This window comes from Stigmatopora nigra, chromosome 7, assembly GCF_051989575.1.
Source record: "Stigmatopora nigra isolate UIUO_SnigA chromosome 7, RoL_Snig_1.1, whole genome shotgun sequence".
NCBI lineage: Eukaryota > Metazoa > Chordata > Actinopteri > Syngnathiformes > Syngnathidae > Stigmatopora > Stigmatopora nigra.
Window position 1 is genome coordinate 14,622,579 of NC_135514.1, and position 17,422 is coordinate 14,640,000.

The window sequence follows — 17,422 nt, forward strand, 5'->3', positions numbered from 1 at the left end:
TCTGTTGGGATTCTTAATTAGAGTCAGTTTTTAAGCTTAATATAAAGTTTAAATATTTTTAATTAATTACTATAAGTTATATTATCTTTAAAAAGTACACTGACGTTGAAATTCTATAATAGTATTTTTTCTAATAGAAATTACGGTGGTTAAGTGGTTAGCACATCGGCCTCACGGTGAGGGATCTGGGTTCAAATCCACATCAGTCCAACTGTGTGGAGTGTGTATATTCTCCCTGGGCCAAAATGTGGGTTTTCTCATGGTACTCCGGTTTCCACCCACATTCCAAAGACAGGCATGATTGGACACTCTAAATTGGTAGTTTTTAGTTAGCTGGGATAGACTCCAGCACCCCCCGCGAACCTAACAAGGATAGCGGTTCGGAAAATGACATGAGAAATAAGAAATTCTTGACAAAACAATACCTTTCACTATTACATCTTATATCTCAAATTATTTTTTTGTCTATACGATACGTTATTTTTGATCAAAAAGTAAAAAATCTTGACTAATTTAAGGTTCACTTAATTTTGGACACAAGGATAACGGGGTGCCGGAGCCTATCACAACCAACTATGAGCACACTTATTTCATTGTTATTTCCATTTTACTCTTTTTTTAATGACTGTAATTTGTAGTTAACTGGGATAAACTCCAGCACCCCCCGCGAACCTAAAGATAAAGGATGAAGAACATTATTGAAAAAACAATAAATAACACTACTACATCTTATATTTTCTAATTATTTATCTATATATTTTTTAGTAAAATGATAAAACATCAAAGAAACAAAATAAGTGGTTATTTTTCATTAAAAAATAAAAAAAACACAATTTTAGGTTTATTCATTTTCGGAAATGACGGTAACGGGGTGCCGGAGCATATCACAACCAACTACAAGTACTTATTTCATTTTTATTGCCAATTTAAAAAAAAAAAAATATTACTACTTTCCATTAAAATCACGTTTTTTTCTAATGCAAAATGTAAGCAAAAAAATTCTACCAAAAAACTCAAAATTTTCACTTCATAGTCCATCAAAAATAATTATCAATTCATCAATTCATAGTTTCCTTAGCAAACAAAAACATCCCTCCCAAAAAATTTCTAATTCTTTCATAATCATAATCATCCAAAATAGCCACAGCAAAAATCCGGCACCCCCGACGTCAACCATTACATAAAATACTCCAAGTCAAATCTACCATCATTAAAGCCAGGAATTCAAACAGAAAGCACGTGTACTGCAAGTTAAAACACCCTAAAAAAAACAACACACTAACCTCAAGCCTCCACCGGCGCTCAAACCCCGTCGGGGCACTACTTTGAACTCCGAGCCGCATTAAATCAATGTGTATTTATACAGACGGATGACAGACAGACGTCGCGACGGGGTTTGCCGCTGTTGAATTTTAACAACACGTCGCCAGAGATCTTCTTATCCAACATAGCGACTTAACTTTAGCGCAAAATGTAGCTTAGCTCATGGATCAAAAACTAGAATAAAAACCCATGTTTTGTTGTTTATCCCGTTCCTAGCTTAAAAAAAAAAAAACACCTACCTAGTTTCACTCACCTGTCAATCACGATTGCGATGATTCGGGGAAGTTCACGGGGGTGCCGAGGATGGAGTTTGGATTCTACATGGAGAAAATATGGCGTTAGGTTTATAGATTTATTCTATTATTCCATAAATGTGGGTGTAACCAAATGAAGATAAACAAGGATTGAGGACTAATGGGTTAGGTTTTGATTAAAAAATAGTTTTAGATAAAAGTAGGGAAGCCAAAATGATTAAAAACTGTATAAGCAAACATACCTGGGAAGTACTACTACATGGATGAGGCATTTAACAATGAAATAAACAAACAAAATGGATGTCAGTTAATGAGGCTTGGAAAACAGGCTTGTAACTCACAAGGGAATACAAAGGAAGAAGCAACAGGTGAAATCAATGGACAATCAGGAAGTGACACTAGGAAATAAAAAAAACTCTGCTTTATTCATTTTTTTAACTGTTTTATCAAATCAAAATTATTTATTGTCATTATACAATATATTGGTGGTGTTTTAGTATCAGTAAAAAAAACATAAATAAGTAATATAAAAATATAAAACGGAAGGGAAATTTGGAAATATTGCAGATTCTAAGACAAGGATGTCAAAGTGGCGGCCCGGGGGCCAAATCTGGTCCGCTGCCTAATATTGTGTGGCCCGGGAAAGTTAATAATGAGTGGCGAGTTTCTGTTTTAGGAGCAAATTAAAATGAAGAGTATAGATGTACATTAAATTTCCTTATTTTCACCCCTTTTAAATCAATAATTGTCATTTTTTTATAAAACATTTTTTTCAGTTTTTAGTTAAAAAATCATTGAACCTGTGACCTCAGAACTGTGAAGCAGACACGCTAAACACGTAACCACCGCGTTGCACACAATTTTTGCAATGAGGGAGTAAACATGCAAACACCACAAAGTAATGACCGACCTGGAATCAAACCCTCGACCCCAAAACTGCGAGCCAGACGCACTAAACACTAAACCAACGAGTTGCCCACAATTTTTGCAATGAGGGAGTAAACATGCAAACTCCACAAAGTGAGGACCGACCTAGAATCGAACCCTCGACCCCAAAACTGCGAGCCAGACGCGCTAAACACTTAACCACCGCGTTGCCATCTATTTTTTGCAATGCAGGAATAAACATGCAAACTCCACAAAGTGAGACCGACTTGGAATCAAACCCTCGACCCCAGACTTGTGAGGCAGAAACGCTACCCACATATCCACCGCATTTCCCAAACGGGAAAAAAAATGAGACTAACAGTAATGTTTAATACAGGAAAAGCCGGGAGCACTTGACTTTGAAAAATTTGAGGTCCGGGCGGAGTAGCGCCTATCGCCCCGTCGCGCCGGCGACCTATCGCCGCATTGGCGACCTTGTCCGCTTGCTCAGCGAGCGACTTCCTCGCAGATAATAACGGGGATCGCTTTCCTGAGCCTTATATTTCTTGGTGCTGAGATTAAAGGGGGCATTTTGGGATATTGTAAGTATCAAGGTGGCTTTAACATTGGATGTCATTGTGGGATGACAACCCTTGGAATTTCCTGCACACCTAAATAATGTCCTCAAAACTGAACAAAAAGTTGACCGAGTTGGACTGAAACAGCCATTTTGACAAAATGATGTGGTAATGATTACATACCAAAACAAACAATACAATTCTGTGATATGTCTGATATGTTAAATAATTGGCATTTCTCTATTTAGCATTTCTAATATATGTTTTTAGTGCCAAACTGATACAAATACAGTAGTACTTTATGACTCCATTAGTGTCGAAGAGTACTTTTAAATAATGTATAAATATATCCTCAAGATTTGTTTTCAACCACTGTTCCACTGACCCAAGATGGCCACCGGCTATAAACATTACTGTTAAAAATGGATCATAGAACTTATCATAGAAAACCAGTCACATAAGATCCAATCAATCATTAATTATTTTTATCTACCACTCACCCTCACAAGAGTGGTGTGGGGGTGCTGGAGCATAGCCCAGCTGACTTCAGGGACCTTGAATTGTTGGCCAACCAATCCCAACTAGCGACAATTTAGCATAAATTTAGCCTTGTATGTATATATTTATAATACAGGAAGAAACCAGAGTACCCATGGGATTGAACCCTAAACCCCAGAACCACAAGCCCAACACGCTACCCACTTACCCACCAGACCACAGATCCAATTCGCTGCTAACGACAATTTAGCATACAATTAGCCTAGCATGAGTATATTTAGAATGAGCTAGGAAACCAGACTCCCCAAAGAAAACCCACACAAGCCCAGAGAAAACATACAAACTCCACACACTAAAGACCAACCTGGGATCGAACCCACAACCCCAAAACTGAAAGCCCAACCCAAGAACCCACTTGTCCACTAGTCCACAAAAATCCAATTTGATTTAATGTTAATTTCAATGATTTTAATGGATGTTAACCCACTTCATGATACAATCCTGTATTTTTTATCATTTTTTAATGCGCAAAAGCTCTTTTTAGTTTGTTTTGTTTACTCTCTGCAGAAATGCTGCTTGTTATAACGTGGGCTGATTTTAGTTCACTACTCTCTCGTCAAAAACAGTTTTTTGGGGGGGCTTCTTTCTAGAAAAAACACTGCCTCAAGGCACTCTTGTAATTTGAATTCCGTGTTTACATCCAAGCATGGATGACTAAAACGTTACATTTTTTCTTTGTACGACGGGGGTGTCGTTGACGAAGCTCACCCCAACGTCGTCCTTGTGTATGATTTATTAAATGTGTTTGGTTTTCTTGCTTATTTTTTGTTCTCCGCCCCCTTAACAAGAAAACCCCATTTGGCGAATAGACACGGCGTCCAATCGGAATCTACTCCCGCAAAGTGACCGGGCGTTTAATTATGAAGGGTTGAAAAGAGTGCTTTGATGGTCACTGCACTCGATCAAATCTATAATGTTTATACGGACAGAAAAGCAGTGTGTCAAAGTGGCGGCTCGGGGGCCAAATCTGGCCCGAGGAATCATTTTGTGGGGCCCGGGAAAGTTAATCATGAGTGCCGACTTTCTGTTTTAGAAGATGAAGAGTATAGATGTATATTAAATGATTTTTTGAATTAAAAACCAAGAAAAAAATGACTAAAAAAAATACAATTATTGATTTAAAAGGGGGAAAATCAGGAAATTTAATATATATTAGACCATTTTAGATATATTTAGATTTTTTTTAATAAATGGATTAAAAGCTCTGAATATTCCGTGTTTTAATAGATCTAAAACAATGTTTATTTCAGCTTTTTTAAAATATATTTTTAGATTTTACAAAATTATTTTTGAACTAGAAACACAGAAAAAATGGATTAAAAATGACAATTATTGATTTAAAAGGGGCAAAATCAAGAAATTGAATATACATCTATACTATAAAGTTGCACTCGAGTACTGAGCAAATTTACTGTATTTTTTTCAGTTATGTATATTTTTTTCAGATTTTTTTAAACCATAAACTGAAAAAATTGGCTAAAAAATGACAATTGATTTTAAAAGCAGAAATATCAGGACATTTAAACATTAAAATATATAAATCTATACTCTTCATTTTAATTTGTTAATTTTAATCCTAAAACAGAAAGCCGGCACTCATCATTTACTTTCCCGGACCACAAAAAATAATCCGGTGGACCACATTTAGCCCCCAAGCCTCCACTTTGACACCGCTATTAGACATCAAGAGAATAGTAAAACAATTTCTTCTAACAAAACGTCCCAAAATGAACTGTGACTAACATTTTTTATAGTGTTCCAAAAGCCTTTTTTAATTAAAAGCCTGAGTGACAAGTAGCCTATTTCTCCCACGGCTGTTTCCAATTGAAAGTGAGCGATAAGCTTTATTCTTGGGAAACCTTATCAAACTCATCTATTTACCGCTGCTTCATTTTTCTTCTCGGCAACAGTATCAGAGTTAGCACGGCTGTTTTAGCACGGAGGCTAAAGTGTTACTCGCGACCCGTTGTCGATAACGACAACATCCAAAAACCTTTGATAAAGAAAGCCACGCCTCTTTGCGCTAATTTAGTATCACTTTGCACCTGGTTTCACATTATTGCGGGTGGGTGGATGGATATGTTTACCTTTTGTATCGCGTCTAAGGGTGATTTGTATGCGTTTTTGCTAAATATGTGTGCCTATTGGCTTCCCGTGCCTGACCCGAGTGTTTGTAATTTGTCATCAGCCTTTGTCTGTGTATTTAAACCCTGTTTTTTGGCGTGATTTCAGTGGGAATACTATTGTTTTCCTGTTTTCTGTGTTTGTAAGTCATGTTTTGCCTGTGTTGATGTGTCTCCACTGTTTAGCTTTTATTTTGTTAATTTTGTCCAAGTTATGATTATTTGTGTAGTTATTTAATAAAAATATATATATTTGTGCAGAGTGGCTTGTGTGGTTAGCGCAGGGGTGGGCAAACCTTTAAAAAAATTGACAGATGGGCCGGGTCAGCACAAGATAGGATACATATAAAAAAGTGCATCCGTTAACAGTACATATGAAACATAAACAGAAAAAAGGACTAAAGTATTAATATACTCAAATATCAAGTAAAAGGTATAAAGTACAAAGTAAAGTAAGTAAAGGAATGTATTAAGAAATATTAAAATGTCATTTAAAAAAAAGATAGAGGGGCTGTAAAACACGAAAAACAAATATGACGGCGCCATCTTGGGGAAAAAAATATTTTGACAACATTGGTGGGCCGGATTAAAAGGCCTAGCGGGCCGTATGTGGCCCGCGGCCCGTAGTTTGTCCATGATGGGATGCTAGGTTCAAATCCAAGTCGGTACACATGTATGTTCTCCCCAGGTTTGTGTGGGTTTTCTCTGGGTACTCCAGTTTCTTCCCACATTCCAAAAACATGCATGGTAGGCTGATTGGACACTCTAAATTGTCCATAGGTATGAATGTGAGCCTGATTGGTTGTCTGACTCATTATACCCTCTGATTGGCTAGTCACCGATTCAACAAGCTAGCTGGGATAGGCTCTAGCACCCCCTGTGACCCTAAAGCAGTTCAGAAAATGAATGAATGAACCACTACTGGGTTCAACTCTGCATTTTTTCTCGCCGGATGTCACTTCGTATTTTGCCTTCGCCATCAGCAGGAAAGCTTAAAAAAGGGGGCGGGGTTCAAACGTCCCAACGTGAGATGTGACACGCTGTGAAACAGCCGATGTTTGTGACTTTGACCTTGTGAAGGCCGAGCCTGGCGGTAATAAAGCGCTTGTCAGAAAGCCAGCGCCTTCTGCGAGTTGGGGTTGTCCGCTTGAATGGAAGACGCCAAAACATTCCGTCTTCATTAATTCTGGACCGTCGCTCTGGTGGACGCGGCGGGTGTGGGACAACGGCCAGGACACATTGCCCAAAAATAGTCCTTTCAACCAGAATGGTCCACAAACTGTTCCGTTTCAGATTGGTGTCCTTCAACTTTGTATTTTTGGTAATCAGTTCCTGTCAATGTATTAAAACCCGTGTGTTTTGTGATAAAGTAGTGGCGTATTACCTTGTATCGAGTATTTCTTGCACTCACTGTTCCCATAAATCGTGTTTTTTGCCTTTTCGTCGGTGTATATATTATTCCTCATGTGGGTTTTCTTCGGGTACTCCGTTTTTCCCCCACATTTTTAAAAAATATCATGCTAACTAGCTGTTTCAACATTCTAAATAGCCCCTAGCTATGATTGCTTGCCATTTAATGCCCCCCCTAGTGTACAAAGTCAGTGAGGATAGGCTCCAGCACCCCCTGTGAGCATAACCGGTTACGAATTTGAATGAATAAACTAGTTTGTATCGAAAATTCATTAAAAAATGGCCATTATTAGGCGCACAACTTTATGCAGTATGGTTAATCTATTAGAGAAGCTCATGATTTTAGGCTCCGCCCACCAGCAAACCCCCCACCTAGCGCTCAAATGAATGAATTAACTAGTTTGTGTCGAAAATTCATTAAAAATGGCACTATTAGGCGGACACCTTTATGTAGTATGGTTAATCTATTAGAGAAGCTCATGATTTTAGGCTCCGCCCACTAGCAACCCCCCCCCCCACCTAGCGCTCAACTGAGGCTCAACGGATGGATCGCCGAGGCTTAATTTAACATGGCAAACAATGGAGTGCGGCGGCCGTCTCGCGAGCTTATCGGCCCGAGCGAGGATTACAAGGCAAATGAATCATTAACGGCGTTGCCACTCCAATGCGGGTGAAGCATGAGTGGCAGCTAGGGGGGGGAGGTTTGAGAAGGGGGCGGTATTGATGGTCAAGGAGGAAGTGTGCGGTAAAAGTTGCGGGATACCTATCGGATACGGTAAGATAGGACTGGGCGTTACGATAGAAATGCTATAAAATAAAATATTTAATAAAATATTTACATATTTAATAAGTAAATATATACATTTAAATATTTAATAAGTAAATAAATAAACAAATTTAAATATTTAATAAGTAAATAAATACATTTAAATATTTAATAAGTAAACTAATAAATACATTTAGATATTTAATAAGTAACTAAATCATTTAAATATTTAATAAGTAAATAAATAAATAAATTTAAACATTTCATAAGTAAATAAATACATTTAAATATTTGACAAGTAAATAAATAAACAAATTTAAATATAATCAGTAAATAAATGAATACATTTAAATATTTAACAAGTAAAAAATGCATACATTTAAATATTTAATAAGTAAATAAATACATACACTTAAATATTTAATAAGTAAACAAATCAATAAATTTAAATATTCAATAAGTAAATAAATACATTTGAGTATTTAATAAGTAAATAAATACATACATTTGAATACTAAATAAGTAAATAAATAAATACATTTTAAAGTTTTCTAAGTAAATAAATGACTTTGTTATTCAATTAAGAAACTAAGCTACCTTACTTTTAAAAACACATAAAATGTGAGGAAGTTAAAATATGTTATTGTTGTTCTGTTGTGGAATAAAGTAATTAGAATAAAGATTATTTTAAATGAAAATGATTAATTCTGAAAATATTCTCCTTTTAATATTTCATTCTTAATGCAATTTAAATGACCAAATGTAAATATTTAATATACACATACATATACATGTACAAAAATATGATTTTGTGGCCCTTGAGTTTGAACCCTAACCTGCCTTTGACGAAGAAAGACATCCAATTGTTAGTTGGACGTCAATTCCTCTTCATGAACTGTCTTCTCTTCCGTCTAATTTAGCGTTTTGCAATTGAACACAACACGATACGTCCTGCCCCGTTCCGGCACGACACGGGGTCGATTTTAATGGCTTTATGGAAAACAGCGCCACGGCACGCCGCCATAGGGGAGGGGGTGCCGGGTCACGGAGGGATTTGTTAAGTTATTACGGCGTCTGGAGCAAGGCCCTTCCTTATCGGCACCCGCCACGTCTTTTTGGCGGACCCGCTGGAATTGCGTTGACCCTGCTGGAAGTAATGGATATTAGAAAATCTTCCCCGTGTGAAGGTGGGGGGTACTGAGGGGCCAGGGGGGGTGCCGAAGGCGGCCAGGTGTCACAACTGGATACAAGCTCAAGGACATAAAGCCACGTTGGGGTAAGGCGCCGCGCCAAACGGCGCAAAGATGTCCAACACAGGGTTGGACATTTCGACTAGGAAATGATAAGGGGCGGAGCTATTTCAGGGGGCGGGGTTCATGAACACTTCGATGATCAATAATAATAATAATGAATAAATAAATAATATGTACTAAAAAATAATGAATAAATAAATAATAGGTACTAATAAATAATAGGTATTAATAAATAAATGATCAATAAATAATAACTACTAAATAAGGCATCCATAGATAATAACTGATAAATAAAGCATCCATAAATAATAATAACTAATAAATAAAGAATCCGTAAATAATAATAACTAATAAATAAAGCATCCATAAATAATAATAACTAATAAATAAAGCATCCATAAATAATAGGTACTAGTAAATAAAGAATCAATAAATAATAGTAACTAATGAATAAAGAAACCATAAATAATAATGACAAAAAAAATTAAGAAACAATAAATAATAATAACTAATAAATAAATAATCTATCAATAATGATAACTAATAAATAAAGAATCCATAAAAATAATAACTAATAAATAAGTAATCAATAAATACTGATAAATAAAGAATCCATAAATAATAATAACTAATGAATAAAGTATCAATAAATAATAATAACTAATAAATAAAGAACCATTAAATAATAATAACTACTAAATAAAGATTCTATAAATAATAACTAATAAAATCAATACATTATAATAACTAATTAATAAATAATCAATAAATCATAATAACTAATGAATAAATAATCAACAAATCATAATAAATATATAATCAATAAATAAATAATTAAGTAGTCAACATAATAAATAAGAAGTAGTCAACATGGACCATTTTTACCATAACTGAACATGTCTTGTATTCAGAAAACCACCAATTTTTGAGTTATATATACAATAATAATAATAACTTTGCGCCTCCCAGATTAAATCAACAACACAATCCTCTCCCTCGACCTCAGCATCCTCACACTGAATCTCATTTCATCAGATTGGGAAATTTCCAATGACAACATGACTCCTTTTGTCCCCCAACCAAAGGCCTTCTTGCTTCCCCTCCATTTTTTCAGCCACCACTTTTTAATAAACACATTTTCTTTAAATTAGCCATCCCCTAATTCTGCCTAACAACCCAAATATGCTACAAACCACTACCAACGTTCCTTCTACCACGTTTTTGTGAGCTCTACGGAGTGTCATGAATGACAATGAGTTCGCATGGCGGGTGGCCCCTTTAATAAACCCCCCCTACAACTCCCCCAGAACCCCCCCATTATACATGAACCCCCTCCCCCCTCCCTCGGTGATGCAGTGATATGGATGCCATTCGCACAATCAAAGAATTACTAGTCTATTTTTGACTTATCTAGCGGTTCACATTCGACATTTTTTTTTCGTTTTCCCAACCGGTTTTTGCTTTTTTATTTTTTTTGTTGCTCCCCCCTCCTATGGCACCCCCCCCCCCCCCCTGAAGAGAGGGGGGCTCCAGTGAAGGTGGAGGACCTGCAAGACACTGATAATTTTTTTTTTTGGTTGAAAAGCCGGCACCAAAGACACAGCGTGTAAAAAAAGGAAGAAAAATCATGGATGCCGCGTGCGAGTGCAACGCCGTGGCGAAATGAAAGGTTTTTTTTTTTATATGTTGTTTTTTGGACTGAGCTTGCGTTTTGAAACCTGTCACGCAACATTTATTTGTATTTAGAGAGGCTAGCAGGAAATAACAGATGCTAAGCTAAATGAAATGGATGTTTAATACCAAATTGTGAATTAAGATTAGGTACAATTTTAAAGAAAAAATTATAAAATACAGACTTAAGTGAGGATAAGTCGTATAGAAAATGAATGAATAAATAAAATTACTCATTGAAAGGATATATTGATAAGTTAGCACATTCGCTTCGCAGTTCTGGGGTCGAGGGTTCGATCCCAGAACCGGACCTTGATGTGTGGAGTTTGCATGTTTTTTGGGGTTTTCTTTGGGTACTCCGGTTTTTCTTCACACATTCCTATAACATGTATGCATAGCTAATTGTATGCTAAGATCCTTGAATGCTAAGCTCATTGTATGGAAAGCTAAATGAAAGCTAAGCTAATTGTATGCTAAAATATATGAATGCTAAGCTAATTGTTTGCTAAGTTAATTGTATGATAAGTTAGTTGTATGATAAGATAATTGTATGCTAAGCTACCTGTATGCAAAGCTAACGGTATGATAAACTAATTTTATGCAAAGCTAATTGTGTGCTAAGTTAATTGTATGCAAAGCTAATTGTATACTAATCTAACTGTATGCAAGGCTAATTGTTTGCTAAACAAATTGTTTGCTAAACTAATTGTAAACTACGCTAATTGTATGCTAAGCTAATTGTATGCTAAGCTAATTGTATGCTAAGCTAATTTCATGCTAAGATAATTGTATGCTAATTTGTTCCAAGCTATAAATGTGAGCGTCATATTGACTTGCGATTGGCTGGCAACGCATAGTGTCCCCTGCCTGGTGCCCATGGATAGCTGGGATTAGCTCCAGCACCCTCTGCAACCCTTGTCAGGACAAGAGATTCACCTTGAAATGGTGGCCAGCCAATCACAAGGCATAAGATGACAAAAACAACCAATCACAGTCATACCAAGGGGAAATTTAGAGTGTTAGCCAGCTAGCTTAGCATGCAAGTCTTTGGAATGTGGGAGGAAACTGGAGTACCCAAAGAAAACCCACGCAGACTAGGAAACATGCAAAATCCACACAGGTGGACCGACTTTGGATTTGAACCCAGGACCTAGAAATGCTCACCACTCGCGTTGGCATCAGGTTCTAAACGGTGTTGTTTATTTTTTTTGAAGACAGGCTTTTTCACGGGTGCGCCTAGTGTAATGAAAAGCCAAGCTGAAGGTGATATCTGTCCATCTCCAAACGTGGAGATTACAGCTTTGACAGGTGTTGTGGCCAAAGGGCTTATAACACCTGCAATGAGATGGACGCCGGATAAAATAAAGAACCCGGGCGGCCCGACAGCCCAACGGCGCCGAGAACATTATTTTTATCGCTTCTTGGTTTGAGGCGAAAACTGACAAAGATTAAGAGTTTGCCATCAAATGGCCGGAGCAACTTTGCTTTCTAATGAAAATCTTGCAAGTCCAAATTCGGCCACTAAATTCTCAGTTTTTATTCATTTTCGGAACTGCTTTACTCACCAGGCTCACGGGGGGTGCTGGAGTCTAACTATGAGGCACACCCTGAATTGCATATAAGCCGTACCGTTGATTTAGTCATCTTTTTTTGGTACAAATACGGCTTATATGCGAGTAAAAAAGCCAATTAGTCGTAAATAAGGGCAATTTAGAGTGTCCAATCAGCCTATCTTTGGAATGTGGGAGGAAACCGGAGTACCCAGAGAAAACCCACGCATTATAAGATGCAAACTCAACACAGGCGGACCAACCTGGATTCGAACCCAGATCCATAAGGCCAAATTACTAACCACTTAACCACCGAACCGCCACAATGAAGATATTTTATGTCTAAATGTTCTCAATGATTCTCATTTTCATTCATTTTCTGAGCCGTTTTATCTTCACCAGGTTCGCAGGGGGTGCTGGAGTCTATCTCAGCTAACTACCCAGAATTGGTGGCCAGCCAATCGCAGGGCATAAGTAGAAAAACAGCCAATTAGTTGTGGATAGGGATAATTTAGAGTCTAATATGCATGTTTTTTTTGTAATGTGGGGAGGAGACTGGAGTACCCAGAGAAAACCCACGCATGAAAAAATGCAAAATCAACATGGATGGACTGACCTGGATTTGAACCCAGACCAATTAAGGCCAAAGCGCTGACCACTTAGCTGCCCGGTTCCCCAATAAAGTCCACATTTTTGCTGTTTTTGTGCGGGTAAAATATGTGAAATGGATAAAAAAAAACAACAAAATGGATAAAAAAACAACAAAAAAACAGTAAAAATCCTAATAATTTTGCCTTTAAAAAGAAACAAACTTTGTCAAATTCTGCGTTTTTTGTTGTTGTTGCAACCAGTACCAAAAAAATCTAATAAAAAATAATAAATAAGCACGTGAGTAATTTTCTCTTCTGGAAGATTAAATATATTCATATTTTTTAAACGGAATTTTCTCCTCGGTAGGAATTATTGATCGTCCATTTTGCCGGTCGATTAAAAAAGGGGAAAAAAGTCAAAGCTTTTATCGGTAGTCGACCATCTGTCTAACCTTCATACTTCAAGGATGTTTGTTAATTTTTTTTGGCCCTGGCCAATCATCTGATTGGTTGATCGATAATAATAATAATTCCCCCCAGAGTTGGCGCACTCTCTCTCAACAGCAGTTTGTCATCGCTACGCTAAGATGCTAATGTCATTGATTAGCACATAAATCCAAAATTATTGTGTTTAATGACCTTGAAAACTACTTTAAACATGGCTATTTTTAACTTAAATGATAAAAATATCATTTAATATGGCCCACACAAGAAGCTTAAATTCAGCTGAGACTACTAATTTATTATATTGACTACTTATTTGTTTATTACTTATTTATTGACTATTTATTTATTGACTATTTATTTATTACTTATTTAATGACTATTTATTTATTACTTATTTATTGACTATTTATTACTTATTTATTGATTATTTATTTATTACTTATTTATTGACTATTTATGTATTACTTATTTATTGACTATTTATTTATTTGTTATTTATTGACTATATATTTATTACTTATTTATTGACTATGTGTTAATTACTTATTTATTGAATATTTATTTATTAATTACTTATTTATTGACTATTTATTTATTAATTACTTATTTATTGACTATTTATTTATCACTTATTTATTGACTATTTATATATCACTTATTTATTGACTATTTATTTATCACTTATTTATTGACTATTTATTTATTACGTATTTATTAATAATTTATTTATTAATTACTTGTTTATTGACTATTTATCTATTAATTATTTATTGACTATTGATTTATTACTTATTTATTGACTATTTATTCATTACGTATTTATTGATAATTTATGCATTAATTACTTATTTATTGACTATTTGTTTATGTATTACTTATTTATTTACTATTCATGTATTACTTATTTATTGGCTATTTAATTATTACTTATTTATTGTCTATGTATTTATTACTTATTTATTGACTAATTTATTTATTACATTTTTATTTACTATTTATTTATTATTATGTATCTGCGGAAATTCACTTATCGCGGCTGATCCCGGTCCCCATTAACCGCGATAAACGAGGGAACACTGTAGTTTGTTTGTTGTTGTTATTTGTGTACTACTTGTTGAAAACTACATCTCATTATACTTGTATAATGACAATAAAAGCTTTCAATTCAACACACACAAGAGATTTGAATGAATGCATTAGCAATTGGGTTAAAACTAATGTAAAAAATGAACAATATTTTCAGTTTATGGAAAGACTAGACGGGCAAAAAACCCAAACATTATATTCCATATGATGATGCGGGTCGCTGTGATTAAGTTTCCAACAAACAATTGTCAAAAGGCCAAATCAATAGGTAATTTTAAGGCCGAGCCAGAGTAGCACCAGTCAATATCCTTGCGTCAAGAACCCAGAGGGAGCTTGGTAAAAGGATTAGCCTCTGCTACCCTTAAGTTGGCGCTCCATAATTGTCGTTGAGCCGCTGTGTGGAAGCCAACATTTCTTGTCTCCGGCTCGCACCTTCACCCTCTAGAAAATCGATCTAAGAAAGCCACTACAACTTTTTCCCTCGACTAATCTTCATTTTTTTTCTTTTAAACCTAAAAAAGTAGAGTGGATATCATGTTAGCCACACATTTCTAAGGTCAAGGGTTTGATTCCTGTTGAGTTTCCATGTTCCCCTGGCTTGTGTAGGTTTTCTTTGGGTATTGCGGTTAACTCCATCGCAAAAACGTGCATGCTAAGCTAATTGTAGGCTAATTGCACCTAGTTACAAGTAATTGATTGTTTATTTCTTTCTAGTCTGCGATTGGCTGGCGACTAATTGGTACCTGAAGTGAGCTAGGGTAGGCTCCAGCACCCCCAGGGCCTATTGTGATTATAAGTGGTTGAAAAAATGAATACATGAAAAGGCTAAGCAAGAAAAGAGTACATGCTAGGTACTCTAAAATGCCCCTAGCCTTGAGTAATTGGTTGTTTGTTTCCTGGCCTGTGATTGGCTGGTGCTGAAGTCAGCCGGGAGAGGCTCTAGCACCCCCCAATGACCCTTGTGTGAGCATAAGTGGTTCGGAAAGTAAATTTTAAAAGTCCAGATCTCTGGAAATGAGTCAGGACTGAGTTTATAGCATCCACTATATGACTGGTGTCAAAGTGGCGGCCCGAGGGCCAAATCTGGCCCACCGCATCATTTTTTTGGGCCGGAGAAAGTAAATGATGAGTGCTGACTTTCTGTTTTAGGATCAAATTCAAATGAAGAGTATAGATGTATATTAAATTTCCTGGTTTTACCCCTTTTAAATCAATAATTGTCATTTTTTAAATATTTTTTGTGTTTTTAGTTCAAAAATCAAACAAAATAAGAAAGACAACAGTATAGATACTTTTCATTAAAAAAAACAAATGCAGTGAACAGACTTCCACAATACAAATCTCATTTCAATATGAACTTTAGTCGGTTTGTTAGCTGTACAAATATAGTGCATATTTTTCCATCTCAATTGTATAAAAAAAATCCTAAAATGAAGAAACAATAAAGGGGAAAAAAATATCATTTAAAAGTCTTAACGCTCAACAACAACCTCAAATAAACATTGTTTAAGATCTACAAAAAATGAATATTCAGGGATTTTAATGTAGTTATTTTAATCCATTTATTAAAAAATATATTGGTATAAGAAAACTGCATATTCAGGGCATTTGATCCAGTTGTTTTTCTTAAAAAAATGTAAATATTATATCTACTATATCATACAGCGACCAATCCCATTCCTTCAACACCAATTATAATGATAAACAGGTCACGTTTTTGTTTAATTTGGTGATGTATGCTACGCTACATGTGCCGCAGGAAGGCGGAGCTAATGCGGGGCTAGCGATAGCTTCGTTTATGACCCGGAGCTATGAATAGGGACAGTGAATGAATCAAGTCCTAATGCGGGTATTATGCTTTAGACGTTACTGCTTATTGCTCGAACGTTTGTCGCTGAGATCCGGGCGGGAGTGGGCTTTTTAATGTCCGCTTTTAACGGCCGGACGAGTTCAAACTCTCAGGCCGTTTCTTTTAAAGTACTTAATAATGCATGGTGCACATATAATCTACTAATATGTAGTAGATCAAAAAGACTTGCAAGGATGAGATAAAAAATGTGTGGAAAAACTCTATTGGTGGTCGTTATTAATAAACCCCCCAAAAACTACTATAATTTGGCCTATGATAGCCTTTGACTGTATAGGACAGAAAGCCAAAAACCACCACTGTCGGATATTAAAAAAACAAAAACAAAAGCTTGAACTGGAACAATACTGCTAAATATACAGATGCTACTTTAGTGTACAAAATATTTCTAGACAAACTCCTCTTCCACAGCAAAATGTTGTACGTAAGTAGTAGTTGTAGTGGTGGTAGTAGTAGTAGTGATTGTAGTGGTAAAAGTAGTAGTAGTAGTGTTTGTAGTGCTTGTAGGGGTGGTGGTGGTAGTAGTGGTAGCAGTGCTTGTAGTGGTGGTGGTGGTAGTAGTTGTAGTAGTGCTTATAGTGGTAGTAGTAGTAGTGCTTGTAGTGGTGGTAGTAGTAGTAGTAGTGCTTGTACTTGTAGTGGTGGTAGTAGTGCTTGTAGTGGTGGTAGTAGTGCTTGTAGTGGTAGTAGTAGTAGTAGTAGTGCTTGTAGTGGTGGAAGTAGTAGTGCTTGTAGGGGTAGTAGTAGTAGTGGTTGCAGTGGTGGTAGTAGTAGTAGTGGTTGCAGTGGTGGTAGTAGTAATAGTAGTTGTAGTAGTAATAGTAGTTGTAGTAGTACTTGTAGTGGTGGTAGTAGTGCTTGTAGTGGTGGTAGTAGTAATAGTAGTTGTAGTAGTACTTGTAGTGGTGGTAGTAGTGCTTGTAGTGGTGGTAGTAGTGCTTGTAGTGGTGGTAGTAGTAGTGGTTGCAGTGGTGGTAGTAGTAGTAGAGGTTGCAGTGGTGGTAGTAGTAGTAGTACTTGTAGTGGTGGTAGTAGTAGTAGTAGTACTTGTAGTGGTGGTGGTGAGGTAATAGAAGTAG

At 36.1% G+C, this 17,422-nt stretch overlaps 1 long non-coding RNA gene across 2 annotated transcripts in view; it reads right to left on the minus strand.

Moving 5' to 3' along the window:
• The window catches only part of LOC144199233 (uncharacterized), a 104,473-nt gene that overhangs the window by 55,278 nt on the left and 31,773 nt on the right, over nt 1–17,422 (minus strand). The window contains exons 1-2 of one of the 2 annotated variants that reach the window (XR_013326868.1): nt 1,820–1,956; nt 1,577–1,640 (exon numbers count right to left, since the gene is read on the minus strand). This is a non-coding gene — a long non-coding RNA (uncharacterized LOC144199233). Of the gene's footprint in view, nt 1–1,576; nt 1,641–1,819; nt 1,957–17,422 lie in introns of those variants that run through there. The other variant, XR_013326869.1, reaches the window with a different exon arrangement.